Below are 16,333 nucleotides of genomic sequence, written 5' to 3' on the forward strand. Positions count from 1 at the left end.
ACGTGACGGCCATGCCTGAACCACCTGCCGAGCATGGCGGAACCACCTGCCGGACACGCCAAAATCACCTGCGGGCTACGCCAGAACCACTTGGACGACTCTCTGAAACGACCTGCCGGGCATGTTGGAACCACCTCTCAGACGTGCCAGAAGCACGTGGCGGAAAGTCCGGAATCACCTGTTGGGCATACGCAACCACATCTGAGACGTACCAGAACCACGTGCCGTGCACGCCGGAACCACCTACCGGACAGACCGGAATCAACTTTTGGGCATGCCGGAACCACCAGTCAGATGTGCCAGAAACACGTGCCGGAGACGCCGGAAGCACCTGCCGAGCACGTCGCAACAACCTGCTCAACTCGCCTGAACCACCTGCCGGACATGCCAAAATCACCTGCCGACTATGCCAGAACCACTTGGCGAAAACTCCGGAATCACTTGCCGGGCATGCAGGAACCACCTCTCAGATATGCCAGAACCCCGTGCCAATGACCCCGGAAGCACCAGCTGAGCACGCCGGAACCACCTGCTCAACTCGCCTGAACCACCTGCCGGACACGCCAAAATCACCTGCCCGCTACACCAGCACCACTTCGGGGACAAGCCGGAATCACGTGAGGGGCATGCCGGCACAGCCTCTCAGACTTAACCTCGTGCCAGACACCACAGAACCACCTGACGGACAGACCGGAACAACCTGCCGGTCACGCCGGAACCACCGGCTCGACCCGCCGGAACGACCGCTGGACATGCAAAATCACCTGCCGGCTACGCCGGAAACACTTGGCGAACACTCCGGAATCACCTGCCGGGCATGCCGGAACCACCTCTCAGATAAGCCAGAACCACGTGCCAATGACCCCGGAAGCACCTGCCGAGCATGCCGGAACCACCTGCTCGACTCGCCAAAACCACTTGCCGGACACGCAAAAATCACCTGCCGGCTACGCCACAACCAGTTGGGGAACACTTCGGAATCACCTGCCGGGCTTGCTGGAACCACCTGCCGGTCATGCCAAAATCACCTGCCAACTACGCCAGTACCACTTGGCGGACACTGTGGAAACACCTGTCGGGCTGGACGGAACCACATCTCACACGTTCCCTAACCATGTGCATGAGATGCTGGAACCACACCCCGAACAGACGGAAAACACCTGCCAGACCCGTCTGAACAACCTGCCGAGCACGCCGGAGCCACCTGCTCGACTCGCCGGAACCACCTGCCTGACATGCCAAAATCACCAGCCGGGTATGCCAGAACCACCTGGCGGACACTCCGAAATCACCTGTCGCGCATGCCGGAACCACCTCTCAGACGTGCCGGAAGCACGTGCCGGACACGCCGGAATCACCTACCGGACAGACCGGAACCACCTGCCGAGCACGCCGGAGCCACCTGTTCGACTGGCTGGAACCACCTGCCAGCTGCTATGCCAGAACCACCTGGGGGACAGTCCGGGATCGCCTGCCAGCCATGGCGGAACCACCTCTCACACGTACCAGAACCACCTGCCGGAGAAGCTGGAAACACGTCCTGGACAGTCTGGAACCACCTGCCGGCCAAGCCTGAACCACCTGCCAAGCACAACGGAACAACCTGCCAGACACGCCAAAATCACCTGCGTGTTATGCCAGAACCACTTGGAGGACTCTCTGGGATGACCTGCCGGGCATGCCGGAACCACCTCTCAGACGTGCCAGAACCATGTGGCGGACAGTCCGGAATCACCTGTTGGGCATGCGCAACCACCTCTGAGACGTACCAGAACCACATGCCGTGCAGGCTGGAACCACCTACCGGACAGACCGGAATCACCTTTCGGGCATGCCGGAACCACCTGTCAGATGTGCCAGAAACACGTGCCGGAGACGCCGGAAGCACCTGCCAAGCACGTTGGAACCACCTGCTCAACTCGCATGAACCACCTGCCGGACATGCCAAAATCACCTGCCGACTATGCCAGAACCACTTGGCGAACACTCCGGAATCACTTGCCGGGCATGCAGGAACCACCTCTCAGACATGCCAGAACCCCGTGCCAATGACCCCGGAAGCACCAGCCGAGCACGCCGGAACCACCTGCTCAACTCGCCTGAACCACCTGCCGGACACGCCAAAATCACCTGCCCGGTACACCAGCACCACTTCGGGGACAAGCCGGAATCACGTGAGGGGCATGCCGGCACAGCCTCTCAGACTGAACCTCGTGCCGGACACCACAGAACCACCTGCCGGACAGACCGGAACCACCTGCCGGACACGCCGGAACCACCGGCTCGACCCGCCGGAACGACCGCTGGACATGCAAAATCACCTGCCGGCTATGCCGGAAACACTTGGCGAACACTCCGGAATCACCTGCCGGGCATGCCGGAACCACCTCTCAGATATGCCAGAACCACGTGCCAATGACCCCGGAAGCACCTGCCGAGCACGCCGGAACCACCTGCTCGACTCGCCAGAACCACCTGCCGGACACGCAAAAATCACCTGCCGGCTACGCCACAACCAGTTGGGGAACACTTCGGAATCACCTGCCGGGCTTGCTGGAACCACCTGCCGGTCATGCCAAAATCACCTGCCAACTACGCCAGTACCACTTGGCGGACACTGTGGAAACACCTGTCGGGCCGGCAGGAACCACATCTCACACGTGCCAGAACCATGTGCATGAGATGCTGGAACCACACCCCGAACAGATGGAAAACACCTGCCAGAGCCGTCTGAACAACCTGCCGAGCACGCCGGAGCCACCTGCTCGAGTCGCCGGAACCACCTACCTGACATGCCAAAATCACCAGCCGGGTATGCCGGAACCACTTGGCGGACACTCCGGAATCATCTGCCGGACATGCCGGAACCAGCTCTCAGACACACCAGAACCACGTGCCGGAGACGCCGGAAGCACCTGCCGAGCATGCCGGAGCCACCTGCTCGACTCGCCAGAAACACCTGCCGGACACGCCAAAATCACCTGCCGGGTACGCCAGAACCACCTGGCGGACACTCCGAAATCACCTGCCGCGCATGCCGGAACCACCTCTCAGACGTGCCGGAAGCACGTGCTGGACACGACGGAATCACCTAGTGGACAGACCGGAACCACCTGCCGAGCACGCCGGAGCCACCTGTTCGACTGGCTGGAACCACCTGCCGGACAGGCCAATATTAACTGCTGGCTATGCCAGAACCACCTGGGGGACAGTCCGGGATCACCTGCCAGCCATGGCGGAACCACCTCTCACGCGTACCAGAACCACCTGCCGGAGAAGCTGGAAACACGTCCTGGACAGTCTGGAACCACCTGCCGGCCAAGCCTGAACCACCTGCCAAGCACAACGGAACAACCTGCCAGACACGCCAAAATCACCTGCGTGTTATGCCAGAACCACTTGGAGGACTCTCTGGGATGACCTGCCGGGCATGCCGGAACCACCTCTCAGACGTGCCAGAACCATGTGGCGGACAGTCCGGAATCACCTGTTGGGCATGCGCAACCACCTCTGAGACGTACCAGAACCACATGCCGTGCAGGCTGGAACCACCTACCGGACAGACCGGAATCACCTTTCGGGCATGCTGGAACCACCTGTCAGATGTGCCAGAAACACGTGTCGGTGACGCCGGAAGCACCTGCCAAGCACGTTGGAACCACCTGCTCAACTCGCCTGAACCACCTGCCGGACATGCCAAAATCACCTGCCGACTATGCCAGAACCACTTGGCGAACACTCCGGAATCAATTGCCGGGCATGCAGGAACCACCTCTCAGACATGCCAGAACCCCGTGCCAATGACCCCGGAAGCACCAGCCGAGCACGCCGGAACCACCTGCTCAACTCGCCTGAACCACCTGCCGGACACGCCAAAATCACCTGCCCGCTACACCAGCACCACTTCGGGGACAAGCCGGAATCACGTGAGGGGCATGCCGGCACAGCCTCTCAGACTGAACCTCGTGCCGGACACCACAGAACCACCTGCCGGACAGACCGGAACCACCTGCCGGACACGCCGGAACCACCGGCTCGACCCGCCGGAACGACCGCTGGACATGCAAAATCACCTGCCGGCTACGCCGGAAACACTTGGCGAACACTCCGGAATCATCTGCCGGGCATGCCGGAACCACCTCTCAGATATGCCAGAACCACGTGCCAATGACCCCGGAAGCACCTGCCGAGCACGCCGGAACCACCTGCTCGACTCGCCAGAACCACCTGCCGGACACGCAAAAATCACCTGCCGGCTACGCCACAACCAGTTGGGGAACACTTCGGAATCACCTGCCGGGCTTGCTGGAACCACCTGCCGGTCATGCCAAAATCACCTGCCAACTACGCCAGTACCACTTGGCGGACACTGTGGAAACACTTGTCGGGCCGGCAGGAACCACATCTCACACGTGCCAGAACCATGTGCATGAGATGCTGGAACCACACCCCGAACAGACGGAAAACACCTGCCAGACCCGTCTGAACAACCTGCCGAGCACGCCAGAGCCACCTGCTCGAGTCGCCGGAACCACCTACCTGACATGCCAAAATCACCAGCCGGGTATGCCAGAACCACTTGGCGGACACTCCGGAATCATCTGCCGGACATGCCGGAACCAGCTCTAAGACACACCAGAACCACGTGCCGGAGACGCCGGAAGCACCTGCCGAGCATGCCGGAGCCACCTGCTCGACTCGCCAGAAACACCTGCCGGACACGCCAAAATCACCTGCCGGGTACGCCAGAACCACCTGGCGGACACTCCGAAATCACCTGCCGCGCATGCCGGAACCACCTCTCAGATGTGCCGGAAGCACGTGCCGGACACGCCGGAATCACCTAGCGGACAGACCGGAACCACCTGCCGAGCACGCCGGAGCCACCTGTTCGACTGGCTGGAACCACCTGCCGGACAGGCCAATATTAACTGCTGGCTATGCCAGAACCACCTGGGGGACAGTCCGGGATCACCTGCCTGCCATGGCGGAACCACCTCTCACGCGTACCAGAACCACCTGCCGGAGAAGCTGGAAACACGTCCTGGACAGTCTGGAACCACCTGCCGGCCAAGCCTGAACCACCTGCCAAGCACAACGGAACAACCTGCCAGACACGCCAAAATCACCTGCGTGTTATGCCAGAACCACTTGGAGGACTCTCTGGGATGACCTGCCGGGCATGCCGGAACCACCTCTCAGACGTGCCAGAACCATGTGGCGGACAGTCCGGAATCACCTGTTGGGCATGCGCAACCACCTCTGAGACGTACCAGAACCACATGCCGTGCAGGCTGGAACCACCTACCGGACAGACCGGAATCATCTTTCGGGCATGCCGGAACCACCTGTCAGATGTGCCAGAAACACGTGCCGGAGACGCCGGAAGCACCTGCCAAGCACGTTGGAACCACCTGCTCAACTCGCCTGAACCACCTGCCGGACATGCGAAAATCACCTGCCGACTATGCCAGAACCACTTGGCGAAAACTCCGGAATCACTTGCCGGGCATGCAGGAACCACCTCTCAGACATGCCAGAACCCCGTGCCAATGACCCCGGAAGCACCAGCCGAGCACGCCGGAACCACCTGCTCAACTCGCCTGAACCACCTGCCGGACACGCCAAAATCACCTGCCCGCTACACCAGCACCACTTCGGGGACAAGCCGGAATCACGTGAGGGGCATGCCGGCACAGCCTCTCGGACTGAACCTCGTGCCGGACACCACAGAACCACCTGCCGGACAGACCGGAACCACCTGCCGGACACGCCGGAACCACCGGCTCGACCCGCCGGAACGACCGCTGGACATGCAAAATCACCTGCCGGCTACGCCGGAAACACTTGGCGAACACTCCGGAATCATCTGCCGGGCATGCCGGAACCACCTCTCAGATATGCCAGAACCACGTGCCAATGACCCCGGAAGCACCTGCCGAGCACGCCGGAACCACCTGCTCGACTCGCCAGAACCACCTGCCGGACACGCAAAAATCACCTGCCGGCTACGCCACAACCAGTTGGGGAACACTTCGGAATCACCTGCCGGGCTTGCTGGAACCACCTGCCGGTCATGCCAAAATCACCTGCCAACTACGCCAGTACCACTTGGCGGACACTGTGGAAACACCTGTCGGGCCGGCAGGAACCACATCTCACACGTGCCAGAACCATGTGCATGAGATGCTGGAACCACACCCCGAACAGACGGAAAACACCTGCCAGACCCGTCTGAACAACCTGCCGAGCACGCCAGAGCCACCTGCTCGAGTCGCCGGAACCACCTACCTGACATGCCAAAATCACCAGCCGGGTATGCCAGAACCACTTGGCGGACACTCCGGAATCATCTGCCGGACATGCCGGAACCAGCTCTAAGACACACCAGAACCACGTGCCGGAGACGCCGGAAGCACCTGCCGAGCATGCCGGAGCCACCTGCTCGACTCGCCAGAAACACCTGCCGGACACGCCAAAATCACCTGCCGGGTACGCCAGAACCACCTGGCGGACACTCCGAAATCACCTGCCGCGCATGCCGGAACCACCTCTCAGACGTGCCGGAAGCACGTGCCGGACATGCCGGAATCACCTAGCGGACAGACCGGAACCACCTGCCGAGCACGCCGGAGCCACCTGTTCGACTGGCTGGAACCACCTGCCGGACAGGCCAATATTAACTGCTGGCTATGCCAGAACCACCTGGGGGACAGTCCGGGATCACCTGCCAGCCATGGCGGAACCACCTCTCACGCGTACCAGAACCACCTGCCGGAGAAGCTGGAAACACGTCCTGGACAGTCTGGAACCACCTGCCGGCCAAGCCTGAACCACCTGCCAAGCACAACGGAACAACCTGCCAGACACGCCAAAATCACCTGCGTGTTATGCCAGAACCACTTGGAGGACTCTCTGGGATGACCTGCCGGGCATGCCGGAACCACCTCTCAGACGTGCCAGAACCATGTGGCGGACAGTCCGGAATCACCTGTTGGGCATGCGCAACCACCTCTGAGTCGTACCAGAACCACATGCCGTGCAGGCTGGAACCACCTACCGGACAGACCGGAATCACCTTTCGGGCATGCCGGAACCACCTGTCAGATGTGCCAGAAACACGTGCCGGAGACGCCGGAAGCACCGGCCAAGCACGTTGGAACCACCTGCTCAACTCGCCTGAACCACCTGCCGGACATGCCAAAATCACCTGCCGACTATGCCAGAACCACTTGGCGAACACTCCGGAATCACTTGCCGGGCATGCAGGAACCACCTCTCAGACATGCCAGAACCCCGTGCCAATGACCCCGGAAGCACCAGCCGAGCACGCCGGAACCACCTGCTCAACTCGCCTGAACCACCTGCCGGACACGCCAAAATCACCTGCCCGCTACACCAGCACCACTTCGGGGACAAGCCGGAATCACGTGAGGGGCATGCCGGCACAGCCTCTCAGACTGAACCTCGTGCCGGACACCACAGAACCACCTGCCGGACAGACCGGAACCACCTGCCGGACACGCCGGAACCACCGGCTCGACCCGCCGGAACGACCGCTGGACATGCAAAATCACCTGCCGGCTACGCCGGAAACACTTGGCGAACACTCCGGAATCATCTGCCGGGCATGCCGGAACCACCTCTCAGATATGCCAGAACCACGTGCCAATGACCCCGGAAGCACCTGCCGAGCACGCCGGAACCACCTGCTCGACTCGCCAGAACCACCTGACGGACACGCAAAAATCACCTGCCGGCTACGCCACAACCAGTTGGGGAACACTTCGGAATCACCTGCCGGGCTTGCTGGAACCACCTGCCGGTCATGCCAAAATCACCTGCCAACTACGCCAGTACCACTTGGCGGACACTGTGGAAACACCTGTCGGGCCGGCAGGAACCACATCTCACACGTGCCAGAACCATGTGCATGAGATGCTGGAACCACACCCCGAACAGACGGAAAACACCTGCCAGACCCGTCTGAACAACCTGCCGAGCACGCCAGAGCCACCTGCTCGAGTCGCCGGAACCACCTACCTGACATGCCAAAATCACCAGCCGGGTATGCCAGAACCACTTGGCGGACACTCCGGAATCATCTGCCGGACATGCCGGAACCAGCTCTAAGACACACCAGAACCACGTGCCGGAGACGCCGGAAGCACCTGCCGAGCATGCCGGAGCCACCTGCTCGACTCGCCAGAAACACCTGCCGGACACGCCAAAATCACCTGCCGGGTACGCCAGAACCACCTGGCGGACACTCCGAAATCACCTGCCGCGCATGCCGGAACCACCTCTCAGACGTGCCGGAAGCACGTGCCGGACATGCCGGAATCACCTAGCGGACAGACCGGAACCACCTGCCGAGCACGCCGGAGCCACCTGTTCGACTGGCTGGAACCACCTGCCGGACAGGCCAATATTAACTGCTGGCTATGCCAGAACCACCTGGGGGACAGTCCGGGATCACCTGCCAGCCATGGCGGAACCACCTCTCACGCGTACCAGAACCACCTGCCGGAGAAGCTGGAAACACGTCCTGGACAGTCTGGAACCACCTGCCGGCCAAGCCTGAACCACCTGCCAAGCACAACGGAACAACCTGCCAGACACGCCAAAATCACCTGCGTGTTATGCCAGAACCACTTGGAGGACTCTCTGGGATGACCTGCCGGGCATGCCGGAACCACCTCTCAGACGTGCCAGAACCATGTGGCGGACAGTCCGGAATCACCTGTTGGGCATGCGCAACCACCTCTGAGTCGTACCAGAACCACATGCCGTGCAGGCTGGAACCACCTACCGGACAGACCGGAATCACCTTTCGGGCATGCCGGAACCACCTGTCAGATGTGCCAGAAACACGTGCCGGAGACGCCGGAAGCACCGGCCAAGCACGTTGGAACCACCTGCTCAACTCGCCTGAACCACCTGCCGGACATGCCAAAATCACCTGCCGACTATGCCAGAACCACTTGGCGAACACTCCGGAATCACTTGCCGGGCATGCAGGAACCACCTCTCAGACATGCCAGAACCCCGTGCCAATGACCCCGGAAGCACCAGCCGAGCACGCCGGAACCACCTGCTCAACTCGCCTGAACCACCTGCCGGACACGCCAAAATCACCTGCCCGCTACACCAGCACCACTTCGGGGACAAGCCGGAATCACGTGAGGGGCATGCCGGCACAGCCTCTCAGACTGAACCTCGTGCCGGACACCACAGAACCACCTGCCGGACAGACCGGAACCACCTGCCGGACACGCCGGAACCACCGGCTCGACCCGCCGGAACGACCGCTGGACATGCAAAATCACCTGCCGGCTACGCCGGAAACACTTGGCGAACACTCCGGAATCATCTGCCGGGCATGCCGGAACCACCTCTCAGATATGCCAGAACCACGTGCCAATGACCCCGGAAGCACCTGCCGAGCACGCCGGAACCACCTGCTCGACTCGCCAGAACCACCTGCCGGACACGCAAAAATCACCTGCCGGCTACGCCACAACCAGTTGGGGAACACTTCGGAATCACCTGCCGGGCTTGCTGGAACCACCTGCCGGTCATGCCAAAATCACCTGCCAACTACGCCAGTACCACTTGGCGGACACTGTGGAAACACCTGTCGGGCCGGCAGGAACCACATCTCACACGTGCCAGAACCATGTGCATGAGATGCTGGAACCACACCCCGAACAGACGGAAAACACCTGCCAGACCCGTCTGAACAACCTGCCGAGCACGCCAGAGCCACCTGCTCGAGTCGCCGGAACCACCTACCTGACATGCCAAAATCACCAGCCGGGTATGCCAGAACCACTTGGCGGACACTCCGGAATCATCTGCCGGACATGCCGGAACCAGCTCTAAGACACACCAGAACCACGTGCCGGAGACGCCGGAAGCACCTGCCGAGCATGCCGGAGCCACCTGCTCGACTCGCCAGAAACACCTGCCGGACACGCCAAAATCACCTGCCGGGTACGCCAGAACCACCTGGCGGACACTCCGAAATCACCTGCCGCGCATGCCGGAACCACCTCTCAGACGTGCCGGAAGCACGTGCCGGACATGCCGGAATCACCTAGCGGACAGACCGGAACCACCTGCCGAGCACGCCGGAGCCACCTGTTCGACTGGCTGGAACCACCTGCCGGACAGGCCAATATTAACTGCTGGCTATGCCAGAACCACCTGGGGGACAGTCCGGGATCACCTGCCAGCCATGGCGGAACCACCTCTCACGCGTACCAGAACCACCTGCCGGAGAAGCTGGAAACACGTCCTGGACAGTCTGGAACCACCTGCCGGCCATGCCTGAATCACCTGCCAAGCACAACGGAACAACCTGCCAGACACGCCAAAATCACCTGCGTGTTATGCCAGAACCACTTGGAGGACTCTCTGGGATGACCTGCCGGGCATGCCGGAACCACCTCTCAGACGTGCCAGAACCATGTGGTGGACAGTCCGGAATCACCTGTTGGGCATGCGCAACCACCTCTGAGACGTACCAGAACCACATGCCGTGCAGGCTGGAACCACCTACCGGACAGACCGGAATCACCTTTCGGGCATGCCGGAACCACCTGTCAGATGTGCCAGAAACACGTGCCGGAGACGCCGGAAGCACCGGCCAAGCACGTTGGAACCACCTGCTCAACTCGCATGAACCACCTGCCGGACATGCCAAAATCACCTGCCGACTATGCCAGAACCACTTGGCGAACACTCCGGAATCACTTGCCGGGCATGCAGGAACCACCTCTCAGACATGCCAGAACCCCGTGCCAATGACCCCGGAAGCACCAGCCGAGCACGCCGGAACCACCTGCTCGACTCGCCAGAACCACCAGCCGATCACGCAAAAATCACCTGCCGGCTACGCCACAACCAGTTGGTGAACACTTTGGAATCACCTGCCAGGCTTGCTGGAACCACCTGCCAGTCATGCCAAAATCACCTGCCAACTACGCCAGAACCGCTTGGCGGACACTGCGGAAACACCTGTCGGGCCGGCTGGAACCACATCTCAGACGTGCCAGAAACGTGTTCATGAGATGCTGGAACCACACCCCGAACAGACGGATACCACCTGCCAAAACCGCCTGAACCACCTGCTGAGCACGCCGGAACCACCTGCTCGACTCACCGGTACCACCTCCCTGACACGCCAAAATCACCTGCGGGCTACGCCAGAACCACTTGGACGACTCTCCGAAATGACCTGCCGGGCATGTTGGAACCAACTCTCAGACGTGCCAGAAGCACGTGGCGGACCGTCCGGAATCACCTGTTGGGCATACGCAACCACCTCTGAGACGTACCAGAACCACGTGCCGTGCACGCCGGAACCACCTACCGGACAGACCGGAATCAAATTTTGGGCATGCCGGCACCACCAGTCAGATGTTCCGGAAACAGGTGCCGCAGACGCCGGAAGCATCTGCCGAGCACGTAGCACCCACCTGCTCAACTCGCCTGAACCACCTGCCGGACACGCCAAAATCACCTGCCCGCTACACCAGCACCACTTCGGGGACAAGCCGGAATCACGTGAGGGGCATGCCGGCACAGCCTCTCAGACTGAACCTCGTGCCGGACACCACAGAACCACCTGCCGGACAGACCGGAACCACCTGCCGGACACGCCGGAACCACCGGCTCGACCCGCCGGAACGACCGCTGGACATGCAAAATCACCGGCCGGCTACGCCGGAAACACTTGGCGAACATTCCGGAATCACCTGCCGGGCATGCAGGAACCACCTCTCAGATAAGCCAGAACCACGTGCCAATGATCCCGGAAGCACCTGCCGAGCACGCCGGAGCCACCTGCTCGACTCGCCAGAACCACCTGCCGGACACGCAAAAATCACCTGCCGGCTACGCCACAACCAGTTGGGGAACACTTCGGAATCACCTGCCGGGCTTGCTGGAACCACCTGCCGGTCATGCCAAAATCACCTGCCAACTACGCCAGTACCTCTTGGCGGACACTGTGGAAACACCTGTCGGGCCGGCAGGAACCACATCTCACACGTGCCAGAACCATGTGCATGAGATGCTGGAACCACACCCCGAACAGACGGAAAACACCTGCCAGACCCGTCTGAACAACCTGCCGAGCACGCCAGAGCCACCTGGCGACTCGCCAGAAACACCTGCCGGACACGCCAAAATCACCTGCCGGATACGCCAGAACCACCTGGCGGACACTCCGAAATCACCTGCCGCGCATGCTGGAACCACCTCTCAGACGTGCCGGAAGCACGTGCCGGACACGCCGGAAACACCTACCGGACAGACCGGAACCACCTGCCGAGCACGCCGGAGCCACCTGTTCGACTGGCTGGAACCACCTGCCGGACAGGCCAATATTAACTGCTGGCTATGCCAGAACCACCTGGGGGACAGTCCGGGATCACCTGCCAGCCATGGCGGAACCACCTCTCACACGTACCAGAACCACCTGCCGGAGAAGCTGGAAACACGTCCTGGACAGTCTGGAACCACCTGCCGGCCAAGCCTGAACCACCTGCCAAGCACAACGGAACAACCTGCCAGACACGCCAAAATCACCTGCGTGTTATGCCAGAACCACTTGGAGGACTCTCTGGGATGACCTGCCGGGCATGCCGGAACCACCTCTCAGACGTGCCAGAACCATGTGGCGGACAGTCCGGAATCACCTGTTGGGCATGCGCAACCACCTCTGAGACGTACCAGAACCACATGCCGTGCAGGCTGGAACCACCTACCGGACAGACCGGAATCACCTTTCGGGCATGCCGGAACCACCTGTCAGATGTGCCAGAAACACGTGCCGGAGACGCCGGAAGCACCTGCCAAGCACGTTTTAACCACCTGCTCAACTCGCCTGAACCACCTGCCGGACATGCCAAAATCACCTGCCGACTATGCCAGAACCACTTGGCGAACACTCCGGAATCACTTGCCGGGCATGCAGGAACCACATCTCAGACATGCCAGAACCCCGTGCCAATGACCCCGGAAGCAACAGCCGAGCACGCCGGAACCACCTGCTCAACCCGCCTGAACCACCTGCCGGACACGCCAAAATCACCTGCCCGCTACACCAGCACCACTTCGGGGACAAGCCGGAATCACGTGAGGGGCATGCCGGCACAGCCTCTCAGACTGAACCTCGTGCCGGACACCACAGAACCACCTGCCGGACAGACCGGAACCACCTGCCGGACACGCCGTAATCACCGGCTCGACCCCCCAGAACGACCGCTGGACATGCAAAATCACCTGCCGGCTACGCCGGAAACACTTTGCGAACACTCCGGAATCACCTGCCGGGCATGCCGGAACCACCTCTCAGATATGCCAGAACCACGTGCCAATGATCCCGGAAGCACCTGCCGAGCACGCCGGAACCACCTGCTCGACTCGCCAGAACCACCTGCCGGACACGCAAAAATCACCTGCCGGCTACGCCACAACCAGTTGGGGAACACTTCGGAATCACCTGCCGGGCTTGCTGGAACCACCTGCCGGTCATGCCAAAATCACCTGCCAACTACGCCAGTACCACTTGGCGGACACTGTGGAAACACCTGTCGGGCCGGCTGGAACCACATCTCAGACGTGCCAGAACCATGTGCATGAGATGCTGGAACCACACCCCGAACAGACGGAAAACACCTGCCAGACCCGTCTGAACAACCTGCCGAGCACGCCGGAGCCACCTGCTCGACTCGCCGGAACCACCTACCTGACATGCCCAAATCACCAGCCGGGTATGCCAGAACCACTTGGCGGACACTCCGGAATCATCTGCCGGACATGCCGGAACCAGCTCTCAGACACACCACAACCACGTGCCGGAGACGCCGGAAGCACCTGCCGAGCATGCCGGAGCCACCTGCTCGACTCGCCAGAAACACCTGCCGGACACGCCAAAATCACCTGCCGGGCATGCCGGAACCACCTCTCAGATATGCCAGAACCACGTGCCAATGACCCCGGAAGCACCTGCCGACCACGCCGGAACCACCTGCTCGACTCGGCAGAACCACCTGCCGGACACGCAAAAATCACCTGCCGGCTACGCCACAACCAGTTGGGGAACACTTCGGAATCACCTGCCGGGCTTGCTGGAACCACCTGCCGGTCATGCCAAAATCACCTGCCAACTACGCCAGTACCACTTGGCGGACACTGTGGAAACACCTGTTGGGCCGGCCGGAACCACATCTCAGACGTGCCAGAACCATGTGCATGAGATGCAGGAACCACACCCCGAATAGACGGAAAACACCTGCCAGACCCGTCTGAACAACCTGCCGAGCACGCCGGAGCCACCTGCTCGACTCGCCGGAACCACCTACCTGACATGCCCAAATCACCAGCCGGGTATGCCAGAACCACTTGGCGGACACTCCGGAATCATCTGCCGGACATGCCGGAACCAGCTCTCAGACACACCAGAACCACGTGCCGGAGACGCCGGAAGCAACTGCCGAGCATGCCGGAGCCACCTGCTCGACTCGCCAGAAACACCTGCCGGACACGCCAAAATCACCTGCCGGGTACGCCAGAACCACCTGGCGGACACTCCGAAATCACCTGTCGCGCATGCCGGAACCACCTCTCAGACGTGCCGGAAGCACGTGCCGGACACGCCGGAAACACCTACCGGACAGACCGGAACCACCTGCCGAGCACGCCGGAGCCACCTGTTCGACTGGCTGGAACCACCTGCCGGACAGGCCAATATTAACTGCTGGCTATGCCAGAACCACCTGGGGGACAGTCCGGGATCACCTGCCAGCCATGGCGGAACCACCTCTCAGACGTACCAGAACCACCTGCCGGAGAAGCTGGAAACACGTCCTGGACAGTCTGGAACCACCTGCCGGCCAAGCCTGAACCACCTGCCAAGCACAACGGAACAACCTGCCAGACACGCCAAAATCACCTGCGTGTTATGCCAGAACCACTTGGAGGACTCTCTGGGATGACCTGCCGGGCATGCCGGAACCACCTCTCAGACGTGCCAGAACCATGTGGCGGACAGTCCGGAATCACCTGTTGGGCATGCGCAACCACCTCTGAGACGTACCAGAACCACATGCCGTGCAGGCTGGAACCACCTACCGGACAGACCGGAATCACCTTTCGGGCATGCCGGAACCACCTGTCAGATGTGCCAGAAACACGTGTCGGAGACGCCGGAAGCACCTGCCAAGCACGTTGGAACCACCTGCTCAACTCGCCTGAACCACCTGCCGGACATGCCAAAATCACCTGCCGACTATGCCAGAACCACTTGGCGAACACTCCGGAATCACTTGCCGGGCATGCAGGAACCACCTCTCAGACATGCCAGAACCCCGTGCCCATGACCCCGGAAGCACCAGCCGAGCATCCCGGAACCACCTGCTCAACTCGCCTGAACCACATGCCGGATACGCAAAAATCACCTGCCCGCTACACCAGCACCACTTCGGGGACAAGCCGGAATCACGTGAGGGGCATGCCTGCACAGCCTCTCAGACTGAACCTCGTGCCGGACACCACAGAACCACCTGCCGGACAGACCGGAACCACCTGCCGGACACGCCGGAACCACCGGCTCGACCCGCCGGAACGACCGCTGGACATGCAAAATCACCTGCCGGCTACGCCGGAAACACTTGGCGAACACTCCGGAATCATCTGCCGGGCATGCCGGAACCACCTCTCAGATATGCCAGAACCACGTGCCAATGACCCCGGAAGCACCTGCCGAGCACGCCGGAACCACCTGCTCGACTCGCCAGAACCACCTGCCGGACACGCAAAAATCACATGCCGGCTACGCCACAACCAGTTGGGGAACACTTCGGAATCACCTGCCGGGCTTGCTGGAACCACCTGCCGGTCATGCCAAAATCACCTGCCAACTACGCCAGTACCACTTGGCGGACACTGTGGAAACACCTGTCGGGCCGGCCGGAACCACATCTCACACGTGCCAGAACCATGTGCATGAGATGCTGGAACCACACCCCGAACAGACGGAAAACACCTGCCAGACCCGTCTGAACAACCTGCCGAGCACGCCGGAGCCACCTGCTCGACTCGCCGGAACCACCTATCTGACATGCCCAAATCACCAGCCGGGTATGCCAGAACCACTTGGCGGACACTCCGGAATCATCTGCCGGACATGCCGGAACCAGCTCTCAGACACAGCAGAACCACATGCCGGAGATGGCGGAAGCACCTGCCAAGCATGCCGGAGCCACCTGCTCGACTCGCCAGAAACACCTGCCGGACACGCCAAAATCACCTGCCGGGTACG

Source organism: Equus caballus, chromosome 27 (assembly GCF_041296265.1).
Source record: "Equus caballus isolate H_3958 breed thoroughbred chromosome 27, TB-T2T, whole genome shotgun sequence".
Lineage (NCBI taxonomy): Eukaryota > Metazoa > Chordata > Mammalia > Perissodactyla > Equidae > Equus > Equus caballus.